The sequence below is a fragment of the Haemaphysalis longicornis genome, unplaced genomic scaffold (assembly GCF_048455015.1).
Source record: "Haemaphysalis longicornis isolate Haplotype H1 unplaced genomic scaffold, Haemaphysalis longicornis Haplotype H1 scaffold_2, whole genome shotgun sequence".
Taxonomy (NCBI): domain Eukaryota; kingdom Metazoa; phylum Arthropoda; class Arachnida; order Ixodida; family Ixodidae; genus Haemaphysalis; species Haemaphysalis longicornis.
In genome coordinates this window covers 248627510-248645736 of record NW_027526295.1, presented here as the reverse complement: position 1 = coordinate 248645736, position 18227 = coordinate 248627510, and the positions used below count along the sequence as shown (strand labels likewise).

The 18227-nt window shown below is 48.3% G+C and overlaps 1 protein-coding gene across 1 annotated transcript in view; it reads left to right on the top strand.

Annotated features, from left to right (window-relative positions):
* Positions 1-746: 746 nt before the first annotated feature.
* LOC144170353 (uncharacterized) overlaps positions 747-18227 on the top strand; it is a 313794-nt gene continuing 296313 nt past the window's right edge. Inside the window, exon 1 of the mRNA XM_077700102.1 lies at positions 747-978. The gene's annotated coding sequence lies outside the window, so the exon portion shown is untranslated. The remainder of the gene's footprint in view (positions 979-18227) is intronic.

Sequence of the window (18227 nt, the reverse complement as noted above, 5' to 3'; positions counted from 1 at the left end):
CGGACCCCGCTCGCATCGCATTTTTTTTGCGAGTAGTCTTCACTGTGCAATACACAATGTGGGAAAGCCAGTGAAAGTCGGCTTCACTTGTAAACACAAATGCCTTGCACAAAATACAATCTTCCAGGGGCAACAAGGCCCAAGGACGTTATCGGTGTAAGCTTGAGCTTTGTAATCGCTGTCTTTCCACATTCCGTTTTTTCACTTGGACGCCACAAAATCCCGCATCCTAGCCACACACACTTCACTGTAAAACATCGCTAAAACGGAACGCAGGGTATACGGCGTATGCCCATCATTTTACTCGCATATTTCCATTCACAAAATCCGAGCAACTTGCCATGCCGTGATACCGCAGTTAAGTCTACTTTAGGAAGAAGTGGGACCGAAATCAAATTACCTCAAAATTAGTTCGGCAGAAAACGTCGTGTTCTATTGAAAGTCCCTTCCCGCAGACGTTTGGAATGTTTGGTTTTTTCCATCGCCAATGTATGAAAATGATCGAGCGAGTCCTTTCATCAAATTTGTTAAATTATTTTGGGAGTGATCCGACATACTGCCACATGAAAAACGTTTCTGAGTAGGTGAAGGTTGCACACTGAGAAAATAGACCTTACAAACTAGCAAATAAAAATGAGGAACAGCCTCGTGCGCACGTTATCGCTTGCAGTTTCGTTTTCGGTGTCAGAGTGGGGCGCCCCTGGCGGCCATTTTGCAAAACGAGTTTGGAGAGAGTGGCGCGGAGCAGCGAAAAGAGGCTCGGTAGGCGGGCGTGCTGCGGGCGCGCGTGAACGATTCAAGTTGGCCGGTGGCTTTTGCCTGACGTGCGTGTGTTTCGGTATGTCGGGCAACGAGGCTTTACTGTGTGATTGTCCAAGTGTGGTAAGCGTTCACAGGATAACCCCGGTGCTTCGAAAAGACGAGGATTAACAACTGGTCGACGGCGTCAACTCTGTTTGGGACAGCACCGAACAACAGGTAAGAGCTGGCAGACACCTGTCATCGCTGCACGTTCTTCGGGGTGACTCCCGAAAGGACGTTCCGTGGAACGTAGGCTCGCCGTGGGCATCTCTAGGTGCATTTAGTGGGCGTGTTAAAGACTACACAAAGTTGTTACAATGTCGAATAGCCGCAAAATTGTCAGGGCGAGCGGTGAATGCTTCAGTGCTTGCCGAGCGCGCCTGAAAGAAACGTCCGGTTGCTACACGGCAGTGAAAGTTGCGTTTCTCATCACGTGGCCCGGTGATTTTTGCGTCGTACGCTAAAGGCGTGCTGTAACGTAAATCCTGTATAAACACTGTAAAGCTTTCAATGGCCGTGTAAGTTATAGTACAAAAGTTAGAATAACGGAGATTTGGCGCGGTGGTCATGACGCAGCAGCGATGTAATCAGTTGCTCATTTTGAAACTCATTTGATAGGCGGTAGGTGTTTACGTACTTACCTTTTTCCGAACAACTTGCCACAGGGGTTCAGCTTACCACAGTGTTTGCAGCGAAATCTACCCCCGGTCGATTCGAAGCTGCTGTACCGCAAACATTTTGTGGTCGCTAGTGCAGGGTCATTGACACTGGTCGAAAGTCATGTGTTTTGACAACTTTACCGCTTAGCTCAGAAACGAAGCGAAGTAATTATCGCTTACCCATGGTGCGTCAGCAATCAGCTGCTTAACAAGAAAAGTTTGGTGCACAAGCCGCCTGTGGCTAAACTTCGATCTGCCTGTTGATTCAGAACGAGATCTTGTGGATCATTTCGTGCCGTCATCTTTTCTCGACCCTTCGCTTCCGCCATGTCGACATCGGTATTCGCTCATCCGCCGGCAACGTTTTAGAACTGTGACGCTTTCGCGGACAAGCCGCCGCCGCTTTGGTCCCTTTCATTAGCATTCTTGGTGCGCTTCACAGCCAGTCATCTTCTAGGAAAACAAGCAGCCTCCGCACCACGGCTCGTAAGCAACTCTTTGTGCGGCGGTCGAATCGCGTACCTTCTGATTCATAAGATACGTCCGCCGGTGCACAAAACCGAGGATGCGCGTGTTGGCTTTTCCGCGCGGACGCGTTCTTCTGTGGGTATGGCGGCGAGCCAAGCAAATGAACACAAAAATAGCGCCGTCTCGCGGATAGCATTTCCAGTTGTGCTGATACATTCCGCCTGCGCGGATGGCAGCGGGCCGTACTGTAGCGATAGATTACACAACGCGCGGTTGCATTTCCTTTGCCGGCGTGTTTGTGCGTCACGGCCTTGAGTGGGCGACCTATGCATGAAGCCGGAGGAGGAGTTGGCGGCGCTCTTCGGTCCATGTCGCTGCTTCGTGGGAGTTCCATGAAACGGGGAAGGGGGGCTGATCGGAAGAATGTTGGCCTTTTGTTCTGGTTTCGCCGAACGCTGCGGTCACGTTGCCTGCGGGGTTGCTGCCGGACAGGCAATGCACTGTTTTGGGCATTTCTTGCTCACCGATTGTGGCCCGTGCCCTGGTTTCGTGTGGCTTGGCATCCATGCTGTCAATATATATAAATCTAGAGACAGATACAACTCACAAAGCGCGCAGAAATAGTATAAGTAAAAAGTCGGATACACAGCAAGAACAATAACAAACAAGGTTTACTTACGTAGCGGCAACGGGACTTACCTTCATCAGAGTACAGTTAAATGATTTTGCTGTCACAAACATTTGGAATACATTTGTTATACCCCTGTCACACGGGCACTTTCAATCGCGATTGAGTCGATCCGGATAGAGCTCAATACGGATCGGGCGCTGCTACACGGCAGTTTCAATCGCGATCGAGCTCGATCCCGCTCGAACTCAATCCTGGTTTCTCAAGCGCGATCGAATGAAAGCGGCGATACTCTCGTCCCCGCTCAGTGATTGCACAGAAGGTGACAACTTCAACTAACGCCAAAAATTGTGTCAAATAACTTGACCCGATTAAGCCTGCGGTAACATTTACATAGTTACGCCTGTCGTACACAAGTGCAACCGGTGCAACTTCTCGATCGCGATTGAAACTCTTGGATAAAACCAGCGCGAACCCAGACGAAGACGAAGGAAGTGAAACACAAGCACAGCCACTGGTCTGCCCTTGTGTTTCACTTCCTTCGTCTTCGTCTGAGTTCGCGCTGGTTTTATCCAAGAATGTCTTTCAAACTAGCCCAGCTTGCAACCCTCCTGCGATTGAAACGTGCCGTGTAGCAGCGGCAGTGCGTCGAGCGCGCTCGAAAACTCAATCGCGATTGAAAGTGCCCGTGTGACAGGGGTATTATATAAGGTCTATTCGATTCAGCCTGCACCTCTTGAACCAGTTCACAGCGGTGCAAAGCGGGTTCCGCCATCGGCGGAACCAGACCTGCACATTTTTCGCCTGCTTCTGCACCTCCTCGGCAGGGAGTGCAGGCAAAGCCATGAACCCGTCCTGCATCCGTCGGCACCACCGGTGAATCGAACGGCGCGGTTCAGGTGCCGCGAGCTGCACCGCTGAAACGAATGGCGAAGTGCGGCACCGCCTGAACTGGTTCACGCGGTGCAGGTGAAACGAATAGACCCATAGCTTTGCAGAAAACTGTGAGAAGGAGCGGAAGATGTTTCGGGAACGGAGAGTATGCATGCAGTCCGGCTACGCCTATGTTACAACAACAACAACAACAAAAAAAAGAGCGAGAGAGAGAAAGGGGTCGTGTTAACAAAGCAGCGTTCAAGGTTGCACCATGACGGGGCAACGTACGCGGCGTGGGCTGCAAGTTCAGACAATGCGGAAAACTGGACAATCGCGGTTTCAAAAGGAAGGGAAGAGTATACAGTAAGGTATTCAGTGGCTGGGGAGACTGGTTGGGTCGGAAGCGAAGATGGGTGTGCCCCCGCGGGTGGAGAGAATAGATACAGGGCACAAAAGAGCATTGCACAGAACCTAGCAACTGAACAGGAAATAGGTAGGGTCTATAGATCACAAAGGGTTAAAAATTCCTAAGTGGTGGTGGGAACGCGGCCTCCTTCCCAAGGACAAATGGCATTGTTGAGCCGCATTAGGCTAATAAAGCTGCTGTATTTGGAGAGTTTCTGCGAATTCTGATGGGAAACTCAAGGGTAGGATTAATGAACATGGTTATAAAAATTATGAGGCCTCCAATTTTAATCGAGGGATAAGCACGTTAGTTTTCCGTGGCTTTCATTAATCCCAAGCGTCGCTGACCCAAACTTATAAATGAGATAAGATTCCCGAACCTCGCGGTCGTGGAGGGTTTTGAAGGCGTATTCTAAAATCGTTGCTTTAAAATGTTCAAATGCATGCCCGAGGCTGTTCACATGTCTTGACAGGGGCAAATAAGGGCAGCTTTTTGCATGAGAGGGGTGATTATTGAACCGTATTCGGAAGGGCGTTTCAGTTTGGCCGATATATTGTTGCCTACAAACAGTTCACTCTAGAAGGTATACGACATTATCGGAGTCACAGTTAAAGTTACCTTTTATATTTACGTAGTAGTCTGAAGCCGTGCTGGTGGCGCGCTGTGTAGTGGTCATGTGTGGGCATACTTTACATCGGGGTTTATTACAGGGCATGCAGTCAGTAGTTTCCGGTCGGTTGATACGAGAGTTAGTAAGAAAGTCGCCTAAATTCTTATTACGCCGGTAGACAACGCGTGGTGGTTCGGGGAATATGCTTTTTAAGGGGTCACTTTGCATTAGGATGTTGTGATGTTTTTTTTTTAGTACGGTTGACACTCTTGGAGCGGAGGATGAGTGGGTTGAAACTAAGTTAGTTTGCGGGTTACCGTTCGGGGCTTTCTTCTTACAGATTTCGTTACGGTCTAATTGGTTGGCTCGCACAATAGTGTCGTCGATAACTTGTTCCGGATATTTTTTATTCAGGAGGGCGGTCTTGAGTTCTCGACAGTTTGAGTCAAAGTGGGCTTGGTGTGAGCAAATTCTCCTAAATCGGTGGGCTTGGCTGTAAGGTATTGCTGTCTTGCAGTGTCTGACATGGCTACTTTGGAAGTGCAAATACTGCCGCGTGTCTGTCAGTTTTCTATACAGTTTAGTTTGAAGCCGACCTTGGGAGGTAGTAACGGTGACGTCCAGAAAGTTTACACTGTGCTCCGAATAGGAATGAGCAAGGGAAATAGGAAATACTAGGATGGGCTAGGTTAAATGCCTCAATGAAAACCAATTAGAGTGGGAAATGAGGGGCTCGTTGAATGAAGACAGAAATAAGGGAGGAAGTCAAGAAAGCCAAGGAAACTAAAGGGGAAAATGTGGTAGGTCATATATATTTTTGAAAGAAAGAAAGGGGAGAAAAAATGCCCGCCATGTGGGATCCGAACCCACGACCTCCAGAATACGCTTCTGGTGCGATGACCACTCCACTTTCTTTAGGGGGAAACAACAGTAGGCCTGCTCACAGAAATAATGTTTATCTACACAGGAGGAGTCGCAAGCATGGGCATCGGCAGCAACCTTTTCAGGTTCTCAAATTCGCACCTGGGATATCAGGCGCGCTGTAGCGGACGGTTATAGATTAAATTTGTCCATCTAGGAAACTTTAACGGCAATTTCCCCAAGGATTTCAATCGTGACTTGTATATCTAATGGTGCAATGAACTTCTTCCTTCGAACAGCGTTAACATTACGGGGACAAGGACAAAATGTTAGCGCTCTTCTAAGTATGCAACCCATTCATCTATGGCTCGACTTTCTTTCCTGCTGAACTTTTTTCGTTGAAAATCTGAAAAACAAAACCAAGGGAAAACAAACAGTAGTATACCTCTAAGCTATTCTTATTAAAAAAACAAATGTTTATGAGCCTCTGAGTCCATCTCAACATTTAAACTTCAGCTCTTGGCAGCCTCGATTTTAGACCCAAGGTGTGGCAGATGCCCCTTCCGTACCTCTTCCGTCGTCGCCGACACGCATGCTTGCAGGTGAGGGAGCACTTTGGATCGCACTGTAGTTTTCTCACGGTATGACGTGTGACTTTGTGCCACATTCATGCTTGCTAGCGAAATCAGCGGCGCTCCTCGCTCGAGCAATGGAGAAAAAAACAAATTTTTTTTTCAGCCGTTCCACTCAATGTGAAAGCTGTCGGAAGTGCAGAGCAGTGATTCGCCATAATGGGCTGCAGCGCCGTTATCCGCTCACTGCTGCCACCCAATGCATTTCGAATTTCCCGCCTTCGCAGTGCTCGCGCGCCCCCTGCCTGAAACTGCGCCAGCGGGAGTTCTGTTCTTTTTGTGCTTGCTTTAATTTCGTATGCTGGAGCTGTTTTGCGTCATTTCGAACGCGTAATTTTTTTTCTTGCGAGGCTCGAGCCTTTCTGCGTCATTTCCAACGCGCCATTTTTTTTTTTTTTTTTTTTTTTTTTGCGCGGCCGCTTTTTTCGCTTACTGTCGTAAAAACCAACCCAACGAGCGTTCCTCACTAAATGAATGCGGGGGTTATACAGACAGATTTTGCCTGAAATGTACCTGCAGTTTTCTTTGCGCTAAATAACGGGGAGATGTATGACCAGCACCAGCGGTTCACGAGGTTCGAGCGGTTATGACTATTTAAACCGCGTGGTTTTCGAAGCCTCAGCGTGACTCCCTGACGAGGGTACATAAGCCTCTACTTGGGTCCGTTATCTCGCTGCGCCGCCTGATTCCGGCAGTCGCATCGACCGTTAGCGAGCTACGACAAGGCGAGCCCATAAAGTGATCTGCATTAAAACAGTGCCATGTAGCCGCTGCACGGACATGGCAGCTTTAATTTGTTGCGGTGCCCCCATTTACACCAATTGCAGCGCGTGCGGTAAAGATATTGTGGACTTCGGCGTTCCCTTAGTGACCAGAGCGTCGTGTGAATCGATTCTAAATTTCACCACGAAATCCACAAAAAATTCTGTCTTCAGAATATTTTTATTTTTTTCCCTATCTGTTTGTACAGGTACGAACCAGCCACCTTTTTCCTTGTTTTGTTTTTTCTCCTTCCGCGGAGTTTCGCAGCGCAAGCCTAGACGGGAGTGGGAGTGGCTTTGCCTTATTGCTACGTGCACGCGTCTGATTTTTTCACTGAACAATTAAATAAACTGGGAGCTGCAACTTCGCCCGTACTTTCGCCAGCTTTACCTTTAGTTCTTGAATTTCCGTTCCCCCCTCATCTTTTTATTTCTTTCCACGGGCCGTAGGCAGAGGAATTGCAAAAAAATGCACCTTATGCACTCTATTCAATGAGCACGCCTTTCTGATATCATGGAGGCTCACTAAGAGGGTTCGACTTAAATTGAGGACGACTCAGCGAGCAATGTCCCTCAGGGAAGTATTTTAGGGCCACTGCTTTTCAGTGTGTACATAAACGATCTTCACACACTATTCCAAAAGCCTGAACTTTCGTTGATTTGTTACGCAGACGACACCAGTCTCTTAGTCACAGGAAGGAGTACTAGCGAAATCGAAACAATCTCCAACCGCAGCCTATACCAGCTCTTAAACTGGACAAAACAAAATGCCCTAACAATTAACCTAGCAAAAACAAAAGCAATTCTTTTTCGTCCAAAAAATAAAATTGTCACTTCGCCTAAAATAACACTTGGTACTGAACACATTGAGGTAGTAGAAAATTTTAAAGTCCTAGGGGTTCATCTTTCTAGTACTCTTAGTTGGGATAAGCATGTCGAAGCAATAAGTAAAAAGGTTTACCAAACTGTAGGCATAATAAACAAACATAGGTTTGTATTACCTGAGCGTATAAAACTTTTTCTGTATAATTCTTTAATTCTACCTCATATCAGATACGCTCATTTAGTCTGGGGAACGACTACTATGAAGAATTTGAACACGCTTTATCTGTTGCAGAAAAGAGCTGCGCGAATCATTGCAAACGTGCCGTTTTTGGATCCTGCAGCGGAATTATTTCGCCAGTACCGCATAATCAAAGCAAATAGTTTTTATGATTACCACTTAGCGCGTTCATTTTGCCTGCGAGTGAAGAATAATGATGCATATTTGGCTGGCCTATCTGAGTTAAAGAAGAAAACGGGATTGTATGATACGCGCTTTACCGAAACATGGCTTGTACCGATACCACGCAATAATTATGACATGCAATCACTCTCTTACATTCTTCCACAACTACTCAACAAATTTGAAGCGCAAAACATTCATATTGCTATTTTGTCAAGAAAACGTCTTCACGATTTGTTCCTTTGATGCGCTCTTATATTTGGTTTCTTTTGTTCAACTGATGTTCGCAACTGGAAAAAACGAAGTTGCAGAGAGGGCATCCTTTTCTTCTGTTTTCTTTTTTTTTTTTTTTTTGCTATCACGAATAGTAAGATAGCGGTTATCATTATATTTTCGTGTGTGCGAGTTCAATTGTGTTCCTCGTTACGTTTTTTATCTGTATGCTGTATTAGGTCACACGAATGAAAATGTATACTGTGTGTGAGTATGTATCACTTTACTTTTCTGTTAAAATCACAGCCGATCATTGCTGCCAGTACTGGGCCAGCCACCTCGTCAAGCTGCTTGAAACAGCAGCTTTTTGGGATTGGCTCATGCTCTGTAACAAAAGGAAAATAAATAAAGACGTGATTTGATTGAAAGATGATAGGTGTAACATTAAGGCACAAGGAGAGAGCGGAGTAGGTCAGGGAACAAACGCGTGTTAAGGACATATTAGTAGAAATTAAGAAGAAATGGACGTGGACAGGGCATGTAATGCGAATTCAAGATAACCCGTTGGTCATTGAGGGTAACAGAGTGGATCTCTAGAGAAGGCAAGCGTGGCAGGGGGCGGCAGAAAGTTAGATGGGCAGATGAGATCAAGAAGTTTGCGGGGATAAATTGGTCGCAGTTAGCACAGGACCGGGATAATTGGAAAATAATGGGAGAGGCCTTTGCCCTGCAGTGGGCGCAGATAGGCTGGTGTTGATGATTTTAAAGTTTCCTTTTTAAAGCAATGAACAGGATGTGAAGTGTTCAGCAGCCCCTGGTAAACAATTTAAAAAAGTAAGACAGCTTAGCCCTGATGGCAATGTGTAAAAAAATCTTGTTTTTAAAGTGCCACGTTTGAACGGCACTGCTCTCGCTACTAAGTTTGAGAATTATTTTCTCAAAAACTATAAGGATGACGAAGTCATTTTTTCTGGATCGAGCAGCAATGTTTGTAGATATTTGGCGCAAAAATCACGAATGTTCAGAAAAAAATTCGCTTTGTTTTACAGGTCCCCAAAGTGGCCATACTACGCAATGGCGAAAGTAGCCCTGGCCGATCGCGTTCTAAATATTTTGTAATAAACCAACTATGGCGTTTCTCACTAAAATATTGCCAGCTCCATGGGAGGATACACTTTTCTACACTATATTAATGTTTCATCTCAAACAAAAATTTCCCCGCATTTCCCCGAGGGGAAGAATGTGAAAGTGCGAATGCACAAGTTGAATTTGCGCGGTTCGGTAATGTTCGCGAAAGAGAGATCACACACACACACATAACTACAAAGAAAGAAAGATGCATTTATTCACAGACACCTATTTGTGTTGTCGTTGTACTTGATTGCTAGAGCGGATCTCAGCTTTGAAATTTCGTGTCAGTACTCCTTTAAGCGGGTGCATTAGCCCTTCTCACGCCCGATTCCTGGCCAATCCCCCACGTGGGTATGTGCCATGTCATCGGCCAGGCAGCGCGCGCCCATCTCCCCCCGTTGCCAAGGAAGACGAGGAGATTCCTGGCCAATCCCCCACGTGGGTATGCTATGCGGACATCGCCGGTGGACGCAGGTTCAGGGTCGCTTAAGAAGTGCATTCGCACTTAAAATGGTCATGACACCCCTTTGGCTGTCCTTATCTGAACACACCCTTCTGTAAACCTCTTCCTAAACGCCGTCATTGCCTCATCCTCCACCACGCCAAGGCTTGCTTCTGTTGTTCTGTCGAATCTGTCGTTACCCTAACGTAAGCCAGTGATGTGCCGAGTACGTAATTGAGTACGTAAACGAGGCTTGCTTAACAAAATAAAAGTACTTTTTATTGTCTGTGTGTTAACAGCGCTTGGCGTCAAGTGTCGGAACGCATAACCGGTGTTCTTCCGCCCCACTCCAATTCTTTACGTACCGTAAAGTTCCGAGAGAACATCTTCCCCGCAATCTGGCGCATCCCGTTTAGGCGCGAAATACTCAATTTGCTAAAAGACCCCAACGATCGCCCACCCCTTAAAATCGATGGCTTTAGCGCCAATCAGTGAACAATAAACACAAGTTGTCTATTTATCTGTTGATTCCGTCACGTATTTACCCTTTCCGCACTTGGTTCGAAAGTTTGCCTATATCGTTTTTTTTTTCTTTATCTCTACAGTTTTGGTTGGCGATGCGGCCACTGCTTTGCAGTTGTTTCGCACCTGACCCGAAAGTTCGCACATGCCGCATTTTTTACTTGATATCTATCTGCACTTTGGGTGGACATTCTTTCGTAACTTTACGTAAAGTATGCGGAAGGTTTTCGAAAGTATGCCTGTACAAGTTATCACCCGGGACATGCTCTCACGCGTTCTCGCAGTGTACCTGCTCAAAGCATACTGCACACCTTAGGACCTCAAAGGAAAACGAAAGACAGGTGCGTAAGGAACAAAAGCATCTGCTGTCTATATTTAGCCCGGCTGCGTATCGGGAAGTGTCGTGCTGAGCGTCAGAAATGCGTATCCGCCCGGTCCCCTCCAAGGCGGGGTCCCGCGCTCCCGGCGGTAACTTCGTCCGTGGTTTACAGCGATTGAGTTGAGAGCGAGCCACATCCGTCGATGTCGTTCGCTCCTCCCGCCGTGAAGCCCCGTTCGGCTGCCGCGGGACTGGACGCCGCCCGAGTGTCGAAACCGAACAGCCTCTGGTTCCGTTCCGTCGGCCCAATCCGGCCGCGTTCACCGCCGAGTCTGCTCCTGCGCCTCACTTTATTATTCCCTTCGGCCGCTCTGTTCCGGCGATTGTGTTTCACTTCGCTCCCGACCTGCGCCTTTTTCGGCCAACAATCGAGAACAGTTCATTTTCTCGTTTCTCGGGGCACTTACTTAAAGAGAAAGATGTGAGCGCGGCGGTGTCTGCGGTGCTCGTTTGTGTTTCCAGCTCGTAGCTGAAGCCCTTCCGCGCTTGCACAATCGATGACACACAAAGATTGGCGCCCGCCTCTTTCGGGCGGCAGTTTCCGTCGTGGCTATAACGAGCGTTGAGGAACGCACGACTTCTCTCTTCATTTCTTCTTTTCGTGGAAAACTGTTCGCCGACCATGCCGTCATTTCAGGTGCATTGTCGTCGCAGCAGCTTGCGCAGCGCTGACTGCCGGCCTTTCGGAAGGTCCATGCTTACTGCACCTCGCGCTACCGTATAAAAAGGGATTACGTTATCCGCCCTGATCACAGAGGACGCTTTTTTGTGAGGCGTGGAATGCTTTTGGCGCGGCCCCACCCATTTTAGAAATTGGTGTGCGTGCATGAAAGTTCACAGAGAAAGAAGTTAGGGAATTTTGTTGGCCGGCCGCAGTGTGACGGTGGCTAAGGCAATTTTCACGAGTACGCGGGTTCAATTCCTTGGCCGACCTGTCTGCCTGCCTGCCGTGTTCTTTTGTGTGCGGAACAGAGAAGCGAAAGCGCCGGTTAAATATTCTCAGATGGTCCAAATGAGTCTCTAGCACTCCTTATTGTGCTCCTCTTAACACAGGTGCAGTGTCGGTACCTGAAGACCTTATATTTAATCCAGGGGATTTTTGTTGGCAGTGGCTTCAAATACACCTGGTCCTTTGCAAGGTACGGTACCAGGAAAGCTGATGGCGAGGAGTAAATACATCGCCGTTGGCACATTGCGGGGGTGGAAAGGGGACATCGTCGGTTTTCGTCCTTCGTAACAAAGGCTTTCCCGTGTCATCGGTCATAGTGGCATGCGCCGAGGAAAGTAACCGCACCGTCTTGGCATCCCTACTTCAGTATTTTGCTATTTACGGGTATGCAATGCCCGCGGCTGCTGAGGAAAAGAAGCCGGAATATCTTTCCCTTCGTTATGTTAGGGGTTCGGCGTACACGGCAAGGAGGAAGAGAAAAGGAGGGGGGGGGGGGGTGCAGATGGAAATGCTGTCAGAAAATGCGGCTGTTCACTTTTTGTAATGTAAAAGCCGGTGTAAAAAATCAGTGTAACGCAGTGTGCCACCACCCGCCCTCGCGGTCGGTGGTGCAGGCGTCGTGAGTGGGTGAACTGTGGCGGCGGATCTGGGCAAGATGACTGCCCCACGCTGTAACTGGTCGGTTATAAAACCAGGCCGAGTGCCCGGGCCTGCTCATTATGATGTATATTTATCGCCGGCTGGGCTGTTAGTAAATTCTGCCTCCCCCTCGCTCCCTCCTCTCCCCCCCCCCCCCCCGTATTGCTTTTGGTTCTCTCTTATGGGAGCATCGTCACGTGGTCCTTCTTTCTGAGCTTAACGAGTTAAAAAAAAATCCCCGGCCATCTCCACTAACGTGAAAGCGTGAGAGGGGCGAAGCATGCAGTGTACAAGCGTATTCAAAGATTGTAAGTCTCTCTTGCGCCACACGGCGCGCGCTGATTGGGCGCCGGAGAAGCGCCGTTGGAAGGAGCAATCGCGCGCTTGCTGAGGCGGTGGCGCCCTCTCTTGCGTTGAACCGGATTTAAGCAATTAAATGAGATACAGACAGACAGAATACAAGTTGTCTTCGTGTCACACGCAGCAGCAAGCTAAGAAGTATGCTAAGAAGTATCGCGAGGCGCTGGAAAACGGGTGTCCCGGTGTGTTCTTTTAGAACGCGTTACGTTCTAGCAAGAGGGGTTGGAAGGAGTGCCCCGTGTTTTAGTTCTGTGATCACATGAGAATACGACGACAAAAGACGCCGACAGCCCGAGCACCTAAGGTGTTTCGACCTTTGAGTTATTAGAGAGTTTTAGCAGTCAGTCTGTTCCGTTACCGGGTTGGCCGGGACCCGTCTGCGCCTGCGCGAGCGGAAGGGCGAGGAGGCGCGGACATGGCGAAGGCAGGCCCGCGGAACTAATCCCCCTACCGCGACGAATGCCCTAGTGCCCAGACGGGTCCCGGTCAACACGCTAACTACGTACACGACGGAACAGACGGACTGCTACAACTCTCTATTACCACCCTTCTTTTCTTCGCCGGCGCGAATTTTGTCGCCTTAAGGCTTGCCGCTTCTACTGGCAACTTGCCTGCATTGAGTGGGAAAACGATGTTATTATTTCGTCGAGTGAGACTGGGCGGGCGGTGGGTGGACATCGCAACGGCTTCAACTAGTAGCGTGCCTTTCTCACGCCTTCTGGACAGTCCAGGTCGTCCGTAAGCAACGCAAAGTGTGTGTGATTCACGTGGCAGCACGCCTGGATGCGTTGCTTGCCGCGCGCAGTCTCCTTAACGCTAAACGCTGCCTGCTAACCGGTCGCGCTGCCACGCACACCTGTACACCAGGAAATCCAGCGATCTAGCCTTGGGGAGTCGTCGCTGATTCACTCGCTGCTCCTTGCGTCGCGCATCGCGGCCTCTCACGCGAGGACAGCCTCGAGCAGGCGTCGCTACAGGGGGTTGCACCCACGGCGACAGGCAGCCCGCGCCCGGCTTGTCACTCGTGCCTTGCCTTGTCTGGCTGCCGCACGTACACACATAATAAATGCCGAGGACGCGTCTCGTCGCGCAGCTGCTTATCGTGCACCGTCTTTCAGGCGAGCTGGGTATTATTCTGCGCTGTGTTTAAGCGGACTGCTTCGGGAGTGCACAGGCGGGGTAGGGGTAGTTGGTTCAAGATTTTATCCGCACGTCACCAGCTTAAAAAAAAAAAAGAGAGAAATAGCGCGGATTTTTTGTTGCCTGTCTAATGTATACAACGCGATGTCCGCGTCATGGTTTGCGGCACAATATAATGTCGCGATCCATGCGATCCCCGCGACGACCTCGACATCATTAAAAAAAGACGTCGTTTTTGAAAGCGATTCTCTAAACGTGGTTCGCGTATACCCAACGGGGCCCTTGTAATCATTAACCGTGCAGTTCTCCACCATACACCGAACTTATCGCATTCATTCTGTTGCTATATTGACGAAGCGTGCGCTTACGGATATCTAGAAGTTCGCATGACGCCGTCACTATCATTGGTGAAGCATATTCAAATCACTCACTGTGAAGCTTCGCGCATGCGGTAGGGTAAAGAGTCTGAAATATCTAACATGCGTACGACCAAAACCTCAGTGCTCATCACCCATCTGTAATCCCTCGCAAGCTTATCTCATTGATAATTCAGAAGCCGTGCAAAACATATCTTCCTTCGCTGGCGTTATGTTGCATAACTTATAGCCTTGGCGTTCTTCACACTTCTGCTTCGCCCACTCTGAAAAGCGCCTGTTTGGGGCATCGTCTGGTTTCACTCACAGTGACCCCTTGGCGGCGATAACAGGCCGGAAGTCGGCGATGAGCAACTCAGTCTGCTCTCTTGCCATAAACCCTTTGGAGCGCGAGCGCACTCCCCGATAGTTTACTGCTTCGTGCAGCGACTGCAAAGCATTTCGCGAAAAACTTACCGGTTTTCGTAACCCAAACGTCGCTTTCCACATGCCCCAAACTCAGATGCTAGAATTCATTCATCCCCTTATTTATTTTTACTTAACTTTATTTATTTATTTTATTTATTTGATTTACTTATTTATTTTTATTTATTACATTCAGTGTACTGTCGCGAAGTCATGGTCCAGTTTGCTGTTTTCCCGCTTTGCGAGCAGGCCACGTTGCATTCGGTTGAAAACGTCTTTGTCGGGTACACGGGCGGCTAAGTTCAAGTACCTCTGTTAATCAATGATTACCGCGGGCAGCTGCGTTGTTGTTGTTTATAGCCTGCGTGGCTTTGTGCCGGTGAGGCTGGCGTGTTCGAGGGACGCTGAGCAGCCGTGGGAACACTTTCCGCTTTTCATCGTTTTCTGGGATGACCGGGACGTCGCGTATTTGCGCGCGTCGCGGCGTTGCTGCTGTTAGGTTATCATTTAGGGTGTCAAAACTGTCCTCGTTCTGACTGTCTTGAAGCGCGAACTTGTTCTGAAACGTTATCTTTAAACTCCTGCGTCCTGTGTCTGACTGACTTGACGCTGGGTTTCTTACGAGCTTCCTTCTCTCCTTTTTTGAGATTTAGCCTTACTTTTCACCTAACCATCCTGTGATCACTGCACTGAATCTCGCTTAGTACCTCCACGTCCTGGCCAATTCCTGGGTTGTCACTCAGAATGAAGTCAATTTCGTTTTCGGTCATCCCGTCAGGACTTTTCCGTGTCCATTTTCTACTCTTGCGTTTGCGGAATAATCTGTTCAGTAGTTTGAGGTTATGTCTCTCTGCAAAACCAACCAGTGTATCACATCGACAGTTCCGAGTACCTATTCTAAAATTTCCCACTGATTTTTCTCTTGCTCTCTTTGCACCCACTTTTGCATTAAATTCTCCCATTCCAATTGTGAACTGTGCGGTTCCCTTATTCATTGCTGACTCGACGTCTTCGTAGAAACTATCTACGGCCTGTCTATCTATCTATCTATCTAAACTATCTATAGCGCTTGGCGAACCTGTACCGCTCGTTAAGCTTGATCACAACGACTCCGAACCTTTCGTTAACACTGAAGAATTCTTCTACGATTCTTTAATATTTTAATTTTGTCAGACGATATGACTAACATTTTAGATTTGTGTCCCTTTGAAATATTACTTTCGTTCAACTTGTTTTAAAATTCTATTGTACAAATGAACAGCCCCAATCCTTCATTCTCAGTGTTACTGAAGCGCTTTGATTTTGAACTCTTTTCCCCCGACCCCTCAACCGTCACGAAAAAAATGAAAAGGAAAGAAACCAAGCTGGCTTTTAATAAAAGCACGCGTGCATTCGAATTTCGTGATTTTCTATATCCCCCCCTCACCCCCCCCCCCCCCCCCCCCCGTTGTCGTTGCATTCGGTGTAGGTTCTACTTAAAAATAGTCAGCAATCACACTTACAGTGGTATTGCTAAGGGGATTCGTAGAGGGGGGGTTGCTGGGGGACCAGCCTCCTAGGACGTGGGGTGCCATTTGTTCCTTTCCAATGTGCAAAGTGCGCGCCGAGAGCTGATAAGCGACTGTTGCAGCTCTCGCCACACCAGCCGATTAAAATTTCCTGTCTATTATAATGGAAAAAGGCGAGGAGACCTCCGCTTGGGGCCAACACATCCATCGTGCCATTACATCCAACGAGCAGAAACATCCAATTTCGTGCCGTTACATCCAACGTGCCAGCATATCCATCGTGCCATTACATCCAACGAGCAGAAACATCCAATTTTGGCCACTGCATCCAACGTGCCATTACATCCAACGCGCCATTAGATCCAACGTGCCATTACATCCATCGAGCAACTTCGTCCAAAGCTGTGTCATTACATCCAATTTCGGCAAGTACATCCAATGCGCCACCACATCCAACGTTTCATTGCTTCCAGCGCGTAATGCCCTGTTGCGTAGCTTAACTACATTTTTAGCCTTAATTCCACGCAGTCTGACTGAACTCCGCGAACGGAGTGTTTTAGCGTCGCGGGCAGCGTGCGCTACGCTACGCCTTCTCTTCCACGTGCAAGTGTTTGGTACGAGGAATCCTAATTTGACCACCGTGAAAATGGCAGGTGGTGCAGACATTTGTTTGAGGGACTCTGGGTTTTGTAATAAAGAAAACATTGCGTTTTGTTTATTACAATGAGCCTAAAGTTTTGTAACACTTTAATGCTACTTTTCCGACTGATATTTTTTTTCTAACTGCAGTGTTAAACCATCTCATAAAAAAACGTTGCGTTTGTTTATTACAATGAGTTTTATAAGTTAGGTGCTTACTTTGTTTAACAGCACGGAAGAGCGCTTAGTGCGTAACAAATATTTTCCGCAGCAGTCGTGCACGTCAAAGCAGCGTCCCCGAATATCAGCGACGTTGGATCGCGGTTCATTGGCGTCTCTGAAGCTCACATTCGGTACTTTTGTAAAATAGAACTTCGCTACTCAGAAAAAAATTAAAGGAATATCTTTAAGTAACTGAATAATCAATTCAAATAACATTTACGAGAAAAGCAAGCAAATGAAAGAGGATCGAGGAACTAACCCGACAATTATTTACAGGAGAAATCGCTTGAAAAGTATGCGGATTTATAAGTAGGCGTTACGTAATTCCAAGAGCACAGGTGCCGTATTAAAAAAAATAGAACCTGGAGATCCTGTCCAAAAACAAATCAAAATAAAAGGAAAATAAAAAGACAAATGTATATCTTAATGCACCGAAAACTCATTAAAACCCGAAATTTTGTTATGGTGGGCCGGGATTTTGGACCGAAAGGGCTGCGGAATTCCGATGGACGTTCGCTGTCGGGGTCAGCCACCTGTCTTCCCCGAATTCCTCTGGACGCACGGGAAGTGGGGAACGAGCGTGCGTGGCGCCTGCTTGCGCGGGAGCTCGCCTAAAACAATCGCCCTTGGATCGGGCCACCGCTGCCCTTTGTGTCGCTAATTACGCGCTGCAGCTTGGGCTAGCCAAGGCAAGGGGGTGCCAATGCCCTATTTTTTCCGCAGAACGTGAGGAAGCGAAAAAGATCACGGGATGGTTAACGCGAGGGTATCGATGAAAAAAAATCCTCGGAAGGATCATCAGAAATCCTCAGGAGCCCAGAAACCGCCACGGGAGCAAGTCTTCATGCGACCGCTCTTGGTCACAGCTCCGTACGAACTCGTTAAAGGCAGCTTTCGAGCGGTCGTAAGCGAAGCTGGCTCCCCACCTCAGTGCACGTACCAATTAGGGTTTTGTCCTCCACCCCCCCCCCCCCCCCCCCCGAAGGTCAGGAGGAGGACAGGAAAGCCTTCCCCGACGCCGTGTAAACAGCCGCCGGCTAGGTCCATACAAAGGGTTGCGACTCGCTGGCGTCGGCGGAGGCCACAACTCGCTCCCGCCGACGGAGGGGGACACAACAAAGCCACGAGAAGGGAAGGGGGTAATCGTCCCGACAGGGTCTACGACGCTGCCGTCATTACACCTTTCCTCTTCAGAAGGGTGAGCAACTGCATCCAACCTGCCACCACATCCAACGAGCAGCTACATCCAAAAAGCATGCCACTACATCCAAAAACATCCATCGTGCCATTACATCCAATGAGCCAGCACATCCAGCGTTGGATGTAATGGCACGTTAATATAATGTAATGGTGTGTTAGTATACCGGGCTTGAAGAG